Genomic DNA, 15846 nt, shown 5'->3' with positions numbered 1-15846 from the left:
AAGTGCTGTGTATAAGTTAACCTGGAGTGCTTTTGAGTTTTCTGAATCCTCAGACACCTGTTGTCTTAATTCTCAGAACTTATCTGAATGGGCAGAGCAGTCATGAAATGTTTTTCCCAAGGATTTGGCCAATTACTAGGAGGATAGAGACTAACATTGAAAAGAGCCACAAAGAAAGAAAGAAACAAAACCTTTATCCTAGCTGTGAAAAACAGCCTCCTTTCATCCTTGCCCTGATGAAGAACTGTCCTTATTAGCAGGAACTACTGGTTGATTATGTTCCCCTACAAGGGTTGACTTGTAATATTAAAGACCTATAGCCCCTGAGAGGAGGCAAGAGGTATTGTGACAATGGCTTCAATTTTGTTAACAAAATTGAAACAAAAACTTGGAATTAAGAAGAATAAATAAATAAATGAATTCTAGAGAGGATTTCCCACCACATCTAGGGCGGTCTCAGACCATGTGAACCCTGTTAACTTGAGTAAGCCACACCCAGCAGCAGGTCACATCAGCACCAACTGGAAGAAAAAAGAGACATCCACTCAGTAGAGAAAGAAACTCAAATGGGTAAGGTTTCTAACTGACGGCAAATCTGGCACCTGCTTTAAGGCAATACTGGAATTCCTGTGTGGTTTGAATACTCTGTGGAAGAAAGCTTCATGAAGACCCTCACACCAGACATCCCCATCACTTTCAATCTGACAGTTGAGAAGAAGACTGTTAATTGGGACCTCCAGGGATACTGAGATCTCCCCCTATTTTCTACCTTCTGTCTGAGACTCTGCCAAAGCTGCTTAAATTCTGCGACTCCACTTTCTCATTTGTAAATCATGATATCAATTAAATATTAAGCAGTGTTCAAAGGATTCTATGAAAGATCTAGAAAACATAAGGTAGGTTACCAATATACACAGGTAAAAGTCCCTAAAGATGGAGTTATTTGATGTCCATGAATAGAAAATGGAGTATTCAGGTTGCAGGTGAAAATGTGATGCACGCTCAGCAGATACCAAGGAAAGTCTTTGATCTTGTTGACTAAGAACTGTAGTCACTTTCCAGGGTAAAAACAAAAAACAAATCCCTATTTCCTCACCGAGAGACAATAAGTTTCCAGCCAAAATATTTTATTCCTTGGCTGATGTGGGGTATTTGTACACTGTGTGGAGATATATTGCTGTGATAGGTTTACAAGAAAAGCTGAATGGCCTATAGATAGACAGAATGTATAGATGGGATTTCTAGGGAAAGAAGGGAAGAAGAGGAAGAATCTAGGCACATGGGAGATATCAGGAAATACCTGGAGAAGAAACAGGAGGTACAACATAGAAGAGAGGTAATGCCACACGTAGATTAATATAAATGAGTCAATTTAAGTCATAAGAGCTAGTAAGGACAAGCTTAAATTATAGGTCAAGTTTTCATAATTAATAATAAATCTCCATATCATTATTTGGAAGCTGACCAGCAGGACAGAGAAAGACTCACTACATTCAGCTGTCTGTCAAGTTGGGGATTAGACACAAGCTGAAGCACGCTTCTGAGAGGTTGATAGGACTTAGTAAGGTGGAAAAGCCAGTGCAGAGGATTCCGGGGTTCACTGAGCTGCCAGGGTATATAGGCCAGATTCCTCTTGCAGCAGGCAGATTTGTTGCAACAGGTAAGATATTGAGAAGTTGTCACTGAGGCAGCGGTTTTCCTCATTCCCTTTCCAGTTGACAAAAGGCTTTCTTCTCAAATTCATCACTGCCCCCATCGCCTAAGAAGCAAAGTAGATTTAAAAAAAAAAAAAAAACTCAAAGAAGCTAAGTCAAGGCAACGAATTTTAAAGAAATAAATCAATAACCACTCTTCTTAAAACGAGAAACAAATGCCCCATAAAGATTGAAGTACAGTCCTTTCAAGAAAGGATAAGCAGATGCCATTCCTCTTCCCCAAACCTCCCGGTGACTTCTCCTGTCCAGCCAAACCTTAGCGGCCCATATGGAGAAACATGGAAGCTCCATTTTAAACTATGTTTGTCTTTCAGCAACAGCTGAGAGCTCAGGATGCATTTTCTTCGTCATCTTTCTCCTGCAGCCCCATTACTCTAGGGACGCCCGGCTCTCTGTCCATAGAAGATTCTTTCTCGAGCAGAGATTGGGTGGTCACTTGAGAAACACGCCCATGGATAGGAGTCAGACTTGGAGGAAACCAATGTTTCTTTAACATATTATGTATGTGGGAGAGAGAGAGAGAGAGAGAGAGAGAGAGAGAGAGAGAGAGAGAGAGAGAGAGAGAGAGAGAGAGAAGAGGTTTACGTTTATCATAATTATGTTTTTACCGTTTTCCCGCTTTTTTCAATGCACTCCCTTCTATTCTCAGGAGCTTCTCTGAAGTGTACTAAGGAAGGAAGGCCACCTTGCCTGGGGCAACAGAAATCTGGCTCCACTGAGCTGAAAGATAGAGCCAAGCAATTCATCACCGGCTGGGTCTTTCTGTCTCCCTTCGGGTCCCTGCAGAGAAAACCAGGGAGGGTACATTCCTTAGCTTTTACCAACAGGGCCTCTGGATATTCCCTGGTGGGACTGGGAAGAGGACTGCTTGTGTTTAGCAAGGAGAACTGTTCGTCTGTACACCCAGGGCTTGACACCTGCTCAGAAGGCAACACCAGGACGCCAGAGAAAGACTACAACAAAGTGTTCCGGAAGCTGAGTGTTTCAGCCCCGGCCACGACTCTTAACACGGGAACATCTACAGGGCCTGGTTTGAAAACGTTGCTTTAAAAATAAATGAGTTGGTTTTTGTGTAGCTCCTTTGATGAAATGATTAGACTACAAAAAAGGGGAGGAGAGCAGAGAAAAATGTGTAGCTCAATAAGCTCAATTTTAAAAAAAAATCACTTAGATGGTATCTCAAAAAGTTCTCTGAATGTGGCTGACATGGGGGCTGTCTGAGAAGCCATTGACAATGGCACTGGGTCTTGTTTCGTCTGCATGTACTGGCTGTTTGGGATCCTAGTCTGTTTGGATACTCACCTTCCTAGACCTGGAGGGAGGGGGGAGGAACTTGAACTTCCCACAGGGCAGGAAACCCTGACTGCTCTTAGGACTGGAGAGGGAGGAGGAGAGGGAGTGGGGGGGAGGAGGAGAGGGAGTGGGGGAATGGGAGGGTATGGGGAGGAAGTGAAAATTTTTATAAACAAACAAATAAAAAAAATTTAAAAAAAGACATCCATCCAGCATTAAAAAAAATCACTTAGCTTTCCTCTTAATTTCTAAGTAAATTTCTTCATTGTAGTTGCAAATGAAAAATTTCAGAACTGCAGAAATCAGCAGTGATCTCACGTCCTTTCCTAGAAACAGCCACAGCTTTGGCCAGGACAGGGGAGACTAATCATGAGCACTAATGGTGCTCACACAGATGAGTCAGACCCAGGAAGAGAGCAGCCACAACCTAAGACTGTTGTCCTGATTGATGAAATTATGTTGCATACACTCTGGATCTCTACTGGGCTCTGCATACACAGGGAATGTCTGCTTTTGACATCTGATATTCTCTAGTAGAGGGATATGAAATATGATACATGAAGATTTCAAAGTTATTAATTTGTTTTTCATGATTTAAATACATTTTTACATATTGGTCATCAAACTCTAGTATTTTGTGTGTGACCTTGCATTTTTGTGTATGCATGTGTGTGTATATTTGTATTCATCAATCTTAAGGTCAGTATTGGATGTTGTTCCTCAGATTCTACCCACCTTGTCTTTTGAGACAGTCTTTCATTATCCTTGAACTCATCATTTAGGCGAGGTAGTCTTTCCTGCAAGTCTTAGAGATTTGCCTGTCTGCCCATTCTCCCTCCCCAGGGCTTACATGTGTGATCACCACAGTGACTTTTTCACAAGAATTCTAGGGACTAAATACAGCTCCTCATGCTAATGAGGCAAGCCATTACCAACTGAGTTCTGTCTCTAGCCACAAAGACTATTTTCATTCATCTGAGTGATAAAATAGTAAATGTGCAGGTCATGAAAAGAGCTAAAGGTCTTGATCCTTAATATCTCCTTTTCGAGTCATTTATATTTGTACTCAAGTATAAATGTACTCATTTATACTTCCTAAAACCTTTTCTATGAGGTTTTCGAAGGAACAATTTACCTGGGTGAAATAATGTATTTGTCTACCAGTGGTAGGTTTTGCAGGTGTTTGGAAAAGGTTAGGTTTTCACTTCCTTTCAAAGCAGGATGGGCACAACTTGACCCCACTGAGGAAATCATACATTGTGCAAAGCAGATATTTCGAGAACGAAAGGCTGTGAACAATGATAGTCATCTACAGACCAAGTGAACAAATTGACCATGGTGTCCCTAATTTGTAAAGAACACACAGTTCATTCTTTTGTAGTAAATAAGGAGACTATATCGTCAATGAGTCTTAGGAAGGTTTCCATTAAATAGTCACACTTATGATGAAAGACAGTAGCCAAGGCAGTTTATAAAAAAATTGACAAACAAAACCCCAAACATTTAATTTGGGACTCACAGTCCCAGATGCTAGTAGAGTCCATTATCATCAAGGAGAGGAGCTTGCAGGAGGCAGGCAGGTGGGCATAGTGCTGAAGCAATGTCATCCATAAGTATGAGGTAGAGTGATGACAGGGGCAGGGAGCATTGACTGAGAATGACCTTGGCCTTAAAAGCTACAAAGCCCACTCCCACTGATAAGTTTCCCACAAGGCCACACCTCCAAATCCTTCCCAAACCTTTCCATGAACTACAAACCAAACACTCAAATGTAGGAGCCTATGGGAGCCATTCTTATTTAAACCACCACAGAGGGGAATATACACAAGAGAAATATGGGGCAGAGAGCATTAAAGCCATGATATTGGTGAACTCCTTACAACTGAGACAGAACAACTAAACTATGAAGCTGATACTTAGCCAAATTATAGTCAGAGTTTGTCCAATATGTCAGTCTATTAGCACTACTATCAATACCATTTACTAGTATAGCTATTAACCAGCATGATGAAGTTATGATGTTGTCTGAAAACACTGGTTCAATAACTAAAGGCACAGAGGAGCAGAAGTGTAACTTGGACTATCTCCCGACATCTGAGAGAGGTGGCATCTCATGTAAGAACTATAGCACAAGGCAATTTGGAGCAGTTCAGTCATCCTGGAAACCTGAGTAGTGAAATATTGACATCACTATTTAAAGATGGTGACTATAATTTAATTTGCCAAGTGTGAGCTCTGAAGCAATTGAATGAGAAACAGGACTGGAGTGCACTTAATCTGAAGCCTGGCCTTCTGCCCTCCTATATTTTGGGGTTTGTCACATCAGACATTCAAAATACCTAAGAAAAATGCTATGTGAGTTGGGCATGGGCTCAAGCCTATAATCTCAGCCCTCTGGGGGCAGAAGCAAGAGGGTCACATGTTCATGACAGTTGGATATACAGAAAATCTTGTCTCAGAAAAGAAAACAACCGTGGAGTTTATTTTATGTACAATCTTTATTTGTTGTCAATGATTAATTATGTTGCCTTGTGAGAGTCCCACATAAATATATCACCTTCATTTATCCCTAGCTGTCAGAAATCTAAATGATCTCTGTTGAGTGTCATCCAGATGACAAGGTTAAAGAGAAGCTGTGAGTATAATCTTCTCACAACACCTACTAAAGACAAGACAGAATTTAACATGAAAATAAAGAGTCCAAAATTATGCAAGGATATACAACAGTTTAAAAGATTAGATCATTATCTTGGGCTGAACCCTTTACTTTCTTCATGAAGTATAAACTGGTTAAAGAAAAGACTGCAGAGACTATACCCCCTTCTCCTGGGCTCCATACTTGGGCCTATAGCCCTGGAAGCCTTATGTGAGGCCAAGCTGGTCCAAACCCAGGTAAGACATTTCCCCCTTTAAGCCTTCCCAATAATCCCATACTGCGCCCCCCACCAATGTCTATAACTTTGAAAGAAGGCTTCCCTTCCACCCTACCAGAGGTCTGTTGAATCTAGTTATCCCAGGTCTATAACTGCTGAAGAAGACTTCACCTGTACTGGAGGCCAGGCTGGTCCTAGGGACCCCAGAGACCAGACCATATTTAGGGATCCCAGTCGTCACTCCTCCCCTGGACTCCATATTCTAGTCTACAACTTTGGAGAAGGCTTTGGCTTTACCAAAGGCCAGAACAGAACTAGAGATCCTTAGGTCCCAAAACCCAGGAGGGACACCCTCCAGGACCTGAAGATAAACTAGTCACCAGAACCCTTGACCATTTAGGTCAGAAGACCAGAGAGGAATGAGAAATCAAGGGGAAAAAATATCCATCTAACAAAGACAAATAAAGGAATCCACACCTAGACCTAAAATCATCCCAGATCCAGATGACTAAATGCCAGTGAAGAAACACAATCAGTAAAAGAAAAGGCAATATGGTATCACCAGAACCCAGCTATCCTACAACAGCAAGATGTGAACAATCCAACAAAACAAGAAAGTGACCTTAAAACTACTTTATGAAGATTATAAAGGCTCTTAAAAAGGATATGAGCAAATTCTTTAAAGAAATTGAGGAAAAAAGAAACAAAAAATTGAAAGAAATCAATAAATCTCTAAAAGAAAGCCAAGGAAAATCAAAGAGCTAAAGGAAACTGTTCAAGACCTGAAAATGGTAAGAGAAGCAATAAAGAAAATACAAATGGAGGGAATCCTGAAAATGAAAAATCTGGGTAAGGGAGCAGGAACTACAGACGCAAGCATCACCAACAGAGTACAAGAGATGGAAGAAAAGAAATCTCAGGCTTTCAAGACACAATAGCGGAAGAAGATTCATCAGTCAAAGAAAAAACGTTAAATCTAAAAATGGGGATACAAGAAGGAGAAGAAATCCAACTCAAAATCCCAGAGAATATATTTAACAAAATCACAGAGGAAAAATTTCCCAATCTAAATAAATACATGTCTATAAAGGTACAAAAGGTTACAGAACACCAAATCGATTGGATCAGAAAAGAAAATCCCCTAGCCATGTAATAATTAAAATACTAAATGCATAGAACAAAGAAAGGCAATAAAAGTGGCAAGGGAAAAGGATCAAGTAACATATAAAGGCAGACCTATTAGAATCACACCTGAATTCTTAACAGAGACCCTAAATCCAAAAGTGATGTCTTGCAGACTCTAAGAGACCACAGAGTGACTACTATATCTAGCGAAAAAAATGTCAATCATCATAACTGGATAAAAGAAGATATTTCATGGCAAAGTCATATTTAAATGATATCTATCTACAAACACAGTTCTACAGAAGGTACTGTATGGAAAAATCCAACCCCAAGAAAAAATTGCTTAGTTCCCAGTGGAGACTAGGTGCACACTTAGCAAGTCCAGATGCTACAACGCTAAGCTTGCCCACTCCCGCACCCACTCCTTCCTGTCTTTATTGAGGAGAAATCTGAGAAATCTCTGCTGCTTAGATGCCTACCTTGAAGAGCATGCTGTATGCTATAATTTTTTGGAAACTTTTTCAAAGACTTGTCCCAAATGAGTAGATGCTGTAAATGTATAGATAACTAAGAAATGTTTAATGTCTTCAAAAAGTGAGCAATCAAGATGGCAAAATTCAATGTTATAGTAAGTAGTGACTAGCTGTTGTATGTTATCACCAGACTACCTGGACATCATCTCCTGACTGGTACTCTAATGTGGCTCTTTTGTGCAGAACTCTGTTTTGGTCCCCATCTTACTGTTTAACTAGAAGAGGGGCCTGTTTTCTTAAATATTAAAACTCTCCAACAGGCTGTGGTGGAGCACTCCTATAATCTGAGCACTCTGAGTTCGGGGCCAGCCTGGTCCATAGAGAAAGTTCAAGGATAACCAGGAATTAAGAGTGAAAACCTGTCTCAAACAAAAGAGGGGAGGAGGGGGAAGCGAGCTTTGTGTCTGATATGATCTTCCGTTGGACAAACGAGGCTGGGGAAAGAGGACTATTCCAGCTTTATCTATTCCCTAATAATTTTTCAGAGTTTAAAACAGACATGAATGAATGAATAAATAAATAAATAAACTCCAGTGTTTCAGAATGTACTTTATCTTTATGAATTAAAAGAAAAATACTCTATCAATTTCAAGTGTTCTGAATATATATTATGCAGGGAAAGTACCGATCCCTAGTCTGGGTGGGGAAGATCCCCCATATTACTCATTACCAGGCACTTGTTCAAGGTGTGGTCTGGGATGCACATGGGCATCCTTCCCTCAAGTCATCAGGAACATTCTCTCCACCGGCTACCACAGTTCCTTCTGACCACACACATCCCATGGAATATTCTATGGAAACAATTATATGCATAGTAGTTACTAAACTAGGCTGGCATTCATCACGAAACCAGAGAAATACACACACACACACACACACACACACACACACACACACACACATGCACACACACACTCATGAACAGCAACATGAGTATATAATCTGCAAACACAGGCAGTCTGAAATGAAGAACAAGATCAAGGATAAGAAGTAGCAAGAAGTGAGGAAGTATGTCTACAAACCGCAGAAATAAACAATTAGATATCTAATGCATCTGTAATACAAAACAGTGTGCTTGTGGCCTCTCCTGCAAATTTGTGGTTGTGGTTGCTGGCCTGACTTTTAGAAGCTATTCCAGTGCGGCAGAGTCAGCCTTCCTGTGCTCTCGTGAATAATGCAAAGATGAAGAAGATGCCATGGCCAGGCCCTGGTACTACTGTTTGGTGATTCAGGGGGAGGATCAGCTTTTCTGCAGCTCAATGCCAGCTCTTCTTTCTCTTGATTCTAGAGTCAGGATGTTAGGATTCATTTCCTGCTTTCTCCACTATTCAGCTGTGTGACTGAACAAATTGCCATCCCTGCTTCTGTAGGGCGTAGATAACACTCATGCTTATTTTATAAATTGCTATAAGGATAAAATGAGTTCACGAAAGTGGCACGCCAGAAGAGTTCCTGCCAAGCTCAACTGCTTCCGCAACCATCCTCTTCATCACCCTCGATAGCATCACCAGTCTCCCTGCCGTTAGTCGTCCTCATTGGCAGCACTTTCTCAAGGACCTATTTGTTTCCCTCCCGTCCTCTCCAGCGTCTAGTATCCTGAATATCTTTCTGGAGCAAGCCTCATGAAGGGCATTTGGTATTTTACAATCAGTCTTTCTCTCATTCTTTATAGTTTTCCTTTGAACAATTCTTTTAGGCTTTAGTATGTATATGTGAGCTTTTTTTCCCCACTTATCTCTACACGTGTATTTTTTGGCACTATCAAGTCTCACTGATCAGTTGCTGTTGATTGTAGATGGAAGGCAGAAATCTCTAAAAGCATTTACATAAACTTAACTAACGGCTGTGTTATTAGCCACTGCCCAGCCTCCCTACAGCAGCGCTCGTTGTGCTGTGCAGAGCCCTCCAATTGACAGAAAAAGTCTCAGTCTTCCACTGCCTGCGCAACCCATGACACGAAACTCCTTCTCCTTCTACTTTAGAGAGATTAAGAAACATTAATTCATTTTTCAATGAATTTTCTCAAAATGATGGATGTCTAATAAGAATTTGGTAGATTATGTCATTAACTGAAGGATTTAGGGGTTGTCTGAAAATCGGATGTCCACTGTCACCTATTCCAGTGAAGTGAAATAAGCTGTGATCTTCATATTTCTAGCTTTATCTTTATTTTGTGTGTGTGTGTGTGTGTGTGCATGTGTGTGTGTGTGTGTGTGTGTGTGTGTGTGTGCGTGTGTGTGTGTGTGCTTTGCCTGCATGTATGTCTGTGTACCCAGTGCATGTCCGGTGCTGCAGAGACCAGAAGAGAATTTCTGAGTCCCTGGAATTGGAGTTACAGATGGTTCTGGGTGCTGGGAATCAAACCTGGGCCCCCCTAGAAGAGCACATAGTGCTCTTAAACTCTTGTTTTTAGACTCAGGATTTTGGCACAAGACTGGCAAAACAGCTTAGGGTTAGAGCAGCCCTAGACTCTGGGAGCACTAGTCTTAATCTTTAGCATATCCCTCTAAACTCTGGTAGCATAAGTATTGAAGCCACTTCCAACTCTTGTATATTTTACAAACACTGGTAACCAAACTTAGTGTTGGGGACACAAAGATACCCAAGATTTCAACCACAGGACAGTTTCTTAAAGAATGGAAATCCCACAAGGTAGTTTGTATACAATTGTGTAGCAACTCTCAAATGCTAAACTGTAGAAGCACACAGTAGAAGACTGGGGGATTTTCTTCTAAGCAGCAGTGCAAATATATTTTCCATTTTGAAAAGTTACAGTGAGTTGAACTAGTAATCCAGAGGAGACTTATTTCTTATCTCTAAAATCCCAGCTGTTTATCCACCTCCCCAATTACTCATGTGGCATCCTCTGCTTGCCCTCCTGGCTTTTGAACACTTCTTTTTCACTTTCTACAGCACAGTAGCTGAGCACTAGTTAATAACCGCACCCTGCAAGCCTGAACTCTTTCTGAGTATATCCTTTGTCTAATTAACCAAACAGAATTGGCCTCCTTTCCTAAAAATACTCACACATGGGTTTAATGGCTCTGGAGCGAGATAGTGTTTAAATTGACAGATACACTCAAACCTTCTCCTGGAATATCCAGAGTTCCCCTCTCTGCTTCCTGGGATGCCATGATGTGAATGCAGGCACTCCACCATGCCTTCTTCACCATGACATATTGAATCCCCTGGAACCAAGAGCCAAAACATATCTTTCCTCAAAAAGTCAAAGCAAAGTGAAACCCTATGTGTCCTACAGATTAAAATCACTTGTGGCCCTTCATGTTTCCCTCTGTCTGAACAGCACATCTTTTAAAAGGAGTTAAGTAGCTGTTCCACACTGAAAACTCACTCTTCTGTAAACCAGTAAGGCCATTTCCCAGGTGGTTATTTCTTAATACAAACCAGGAGGTCAGTTTTGCATAAGGATTGCCATAGCTTTCTTGGTTGTTAAATTTCCTAATATATTTCTTTTATGTAATGGAAAAAGAGTTAGATGTACCAAAATTTCCCGTTTTGTAGACATAGCATAATGACTATCCCACGGGACTTGATCCTTCTGTGTATGTAGTAGGAGGACATTTGTTCATTTCCTGGCCACCCAGACTCCCAAAATACCTACATGGAAACTGTATTAATTAACTCACTGCTTGGCCCATTAGCTCTAGCTTCATATTGGCTAACTGTTACATCTTAATTTAACCCATTTCTATTAATCTGTATACCATCACGTGCAAAGATTACCAGGAAAAATTCAGAATGGCTGTCTCTGGCAGCGGCTCCATGGCTTCTCTTTAACTCTGCCTCCTTTCTCCCAGCATTCAGTTTGGTTTTCCCCGACTACCTCTATTCTTCTCTGCACAAGCCCAAGACAGTTTCTTTATTAACCAATGGTATTCACAGCATACAGACAGGAATCCCACATCATGTGTGAAACTAAGACACATTATAAATTCCTTTACTGTACAGCACAGGTCTGGATCCAGTGAGAGTAGAGTCACTGAAACCACAAATATCATGAAAATTCTTAGTACTTTTAAAGTTTCATCCCCAAAGCATCAACACACAGAAATACAGTCATAATTTTATTCCATTTTGTAAGCTCTTGTCTTCAGTCAAAAACTTAAAATCTAAAAATAAAATTTCTAATCTACAAAAACATCCGTAAATTCTTACTGTGGCAAGGCAATAATGCAGATGCTGTAATTGCTGTGGAAACACAATGCTGGATGCTGCCTTTCCATAAAATGGCAGGTGTGTTTCACCATTAGCCTCCTCCACTCCACCAGGGTAGATCTCTCCTTACAGACTGTTCTGCGTTTAGCAAGAAAGGAGAAACAGTATGTTCTTCTCTTTACCTTTCAATTCAAATCAAATTTATAAGGTCATTACCATCAGCACATGGAGAATAAAGTGTCATCGTTGGCATAGGTGCTGTGGTGTGACGTCACAGTGAATTGGGTAGAACACATTCCAGCTGACCCAGAAAAGGTAAAAGTAGCGAGCCCACACCAGGAACTCTGCAAACAGCCCTTTGGTTGTGATTAAAAGCGGCAAGCGTAGGAAGGGCTTGATCTGGGCCAGTGGAAATGGGATCCTGTTTAAAGATAAGTCCAAACCTCACATTACTGCTAATCCATTGTAAAATTCTCCCTCTTCAGTCCCAAACTTCTGCCCCAGCATGCCCCTGCTCGCAAAACATGGTTAATTGTTAGGAGTTGAATTTCAGTTTTAATTCTATTTTTGAATGTGAATGTTCATATTTTTCAAAAGAATAATTTTGGGACATTTTCCAGATCAGCATCTGGCTTTTTCAGAGTTCCCCAGAGGAAAGATTTGTAAAGGAAGCACTGGGATAATTGCATTTATTAACAGTTTATTTTATGCGGAATTTTTTTTGCACATCTGTATACCACCCACATGTTCTCAGGTACCAAGCGGTTCTGTTTTATTTGTCTCTGAGTACCTGACTTGAATGATGATGCCTTCCAAAGCACCCTGCCTGCACACGCATGCACACTTCAGTGAGGATTTAATAAGATTCGGTTCCATAATGTATGTCTGTAGTTTGCTGGGCAGAACACATTTTTCCAATACATAAACTTCTCTCGTAATGGAATTATTTGCAGCAACCATCACGAGTCACACCTGCTTAAATGGGGGCACAATCAAATAGAGCACTGGGAGGAGGGAAACAGCTCAGACATGAGCAGAAGTATCATTGGAGGGCGGAGAAACAGTTTCCCTGGTGTCACTGAGGCAGGAGCAAAAATCAGTGTAACCATGAAATTGATTAGGAAATATGACAAGTGTACCTTCGCCCCAATTAAAGATCTGTGGGATACATTATAATCTGAATAAAGCTTGTTTTCTTATCTTCCTAAAGTCTTCATTATTGAAATTCAGGTGACAAAAGGAAAATGAATCTGTTCTATCATCTGAATAAGAATAACAGTAAGTTGCATTGTTTGTTTCGATCTATCATTAAGTTCTTGGTTACCAATCATGTAAATAAAACAAATTTTTTTTTAAAAAAATTACCTTAATAACAAAACCTATGTGGACACAGACAAATACATTTCTAGGCACAAAAGACGTGACGAACATCTAATGTGGATGAACTGATTCCTATATAATACGAAGAAACAACTAGATTGAATTCAGAGGGGAAAAGATGAGGAAATTTACATATAAACAGAAATGGGAGTGATGCTCAAAATTAACAGAAAATAGAAATAGTTATACAATGAGATCTATTCAGAGGAGTTTCAATATCACAGTCAAAGAGATGAAAAAAATCAACACAGAAGTAGAAGGCAGCCTTAAAGTAAAAAATATAGCCAGTGAAATTTAAGATAATTCTATATTAACAGAAATTAAACTACTTTTTTGCTCTATGAGGAACAAGTTTTGTAAAGTATTTACAAGCTCCCGAAGACTGGATAAAAAGCAAAAAGGCATTTTAGTTACAAACTCTGACACTTAAGTGTAAGGATAATGTCTTCTTACTGGGAAATACCCCTGTTTAATATTGGTTATAGTGTTTTTACAGAAATAAGTGTCAAGGTTTGAGCTGTAAGAGAATTAGTGATTCTATGTTAGGGACAAATGAAATTCAAGCCTCCACTTTATAAAACTGGAAAAAAGTGTGTGTGTGTGTGTGTGTGTGTGTGTGTGTGTGTGTGTGTAACAACACACCTGTGTAGGTCAGAGAACAGCCTTAGGTGTTTGTGCTCACTCTCCACCTAGTTTGAGATGGGTCATGGTCATTGCGCAGGGAGGTGGTTCAATAACTTCTGTGGATTCTTGCATCTCACTGTATGGACATATATGATGCAGGCTACTGTGTTCAAATTCACATGGTTCCAGGAGTCTGAATTCGGGTCTTTCCAAGTATATGATGGATGCTTTGCCCCCTGAGACATCTCCCAGGTCCATTGAGGTATTCTAAATTATTTTCTGAATGGTCATGTTGTTGGTCCTTTTCCCTGCCTTTCCTATATGCAGGATGTCCTATAGCGAATGCACAGGGATGAAGAGCTCTGTGATCACAGGGATATTTCTCTTAACATAAGTTCTGTAAAGTGGCTTCTGTTACCCCATGAAGGAGGAGTTGAGCTGACAGGGAAATGAGTCTGGATTCCACATGCAGACAATGAAGGATCAATGAACTTTGAGCTGGTTTTGGTTCGTTTGCTTGAATAAAACTCTCTCTCTCTCTCTCTCTCTCTCTCTCTCTCTCTCTCTCTCTCTCTCTCTCTCTCTCTCTCATCATACCTGTAACAGAAATGTTGTTGCACTGGGCAGTGGTGGCACACTCCTTTAATCCCAGCACTCAAGAAGGCAGAGGCAGGTGGATCTCTTTGAGTTCGAGGGCAGCCTAGACTCCAGAGTCAGTTCCAGGACAGTCAAGGGAAGTTGGAATGGAGAGAGGGAGAGATTTTCAGACTTGAAATAAACTACTTAAAAAGAATTTAATGATCAATTAAATTGAATAAAGGCAAGGGCATGAGGAGTAGAAAGGGAAAGATGGTTTTCACAGGAACCGCAAAGTTGAAAAGAATCAGCATGCCTTCAATTTGAGTAAGGTTGGAAAAAAAAGATATCAAAACAGTTCCTGGCAATGAAAACACAAGCTAGCTTTCAACTGCCTTGTTTTAAGAAGTATTATAGTTACCTCAAAGCTATTTTATAAATATATAATTTTATTAAGTTATAAATATACATTTTCAACATAAAAAGCAAAAAAAATGTAAAGGTTTAACTGAAGAAATCAAGTTAAACCATGCTATCTTACATCAGACTTTAAGTATAAGTATAAGGGGGCCCAATTTTCTTGTAACCCTATGCACATTTCTCTGAAGATGCTTAGGAGCTGTGACAAACTGTGACAATGTGCATAGATACTCCTTCAGCACCATACTCAGGGTCAACGAGAAGCTGGGTCCATCTTGAAGTGGTTCCCACTGACCAGAATTGAATCATTTGACAGGAAGAACACAGACGCAGAAGTAGATTGTTCAATAAGACAAATAGTCACATTGTCTTCATAACTCAAAGGCCATAGGGTAAAAGAATCAGGGTGTCATGTAAGACAAGAGACATTTAAGAAAAAATGAATTAAATGCAAACTATGAGCCTTTAATTCTATTTAAAATGATGAGTGATAGAATTTATGTTTAGTACATGGGAAAACATTAGCTCTCTTTAGAACCTGTCCTTATTCCTCTTCAGTACATTGTTAGGACGAAAAGAAGGGAAAGGGGAGGGGCCTTTCAAGTTGATGGTGTATTCTGAAGTTTGTTTCTCTAGTTGCTTTTGATGATGTGCCATCAAGTTAGACATAGAATTCTACAGGATACAGAATGAAATATTGTATATGTGGAAGGCAGCTGGAATAAAATGGGAATAGGGCATGGAGTCAACTCAGTCCATTGCTACAATGTATTAAAGTTGGACAATCCATTTGTAAAGTTCATTAAACTGTTTTTCTCTAAGTTTGTGTATGTTTAGACATTTCCCCTAGGCATATTTAGTGGAACTGTAACTGCTAAGCCTAAACACAGACCTCATATATATTCCATTTGGACCCATTCCCCAAGTGGTCACTCTGGTTCTCTCGTTTGAATATTTGCTGATCATATGTACCACTGGCTTCCAGAGACTGTGGAGACTCTGTCCACAGTTCATATTAGATCAACAAGAATGCCACAAAGGAATTCCACTCTTCCTCCCAATCCACTTTTCAAATCTTCACCATCTCTGTCTCTTCTCTTGCACTGCAGAGGCAGGCAGAGAGATGCCAAC

This window comes from Myodes glareolus, chromosome 12, assembly GCF_982192425.1.
Source record: "Myodes glareolus chromosome 12, mMyoGla1.1, whole genome shotgun sequence".
Taxonomy (NCBI): domain Eukaryota; kingdom Metazoa; phylum Chordata; class Mammalia; order Rodentia; family Cricetidae; genus Myodes; species Myodes glareolus.
The sequence above is the reverse complement of the archived record's forward strand: the minus strand, read 5'-3'. Positions refer to the sequence as shown.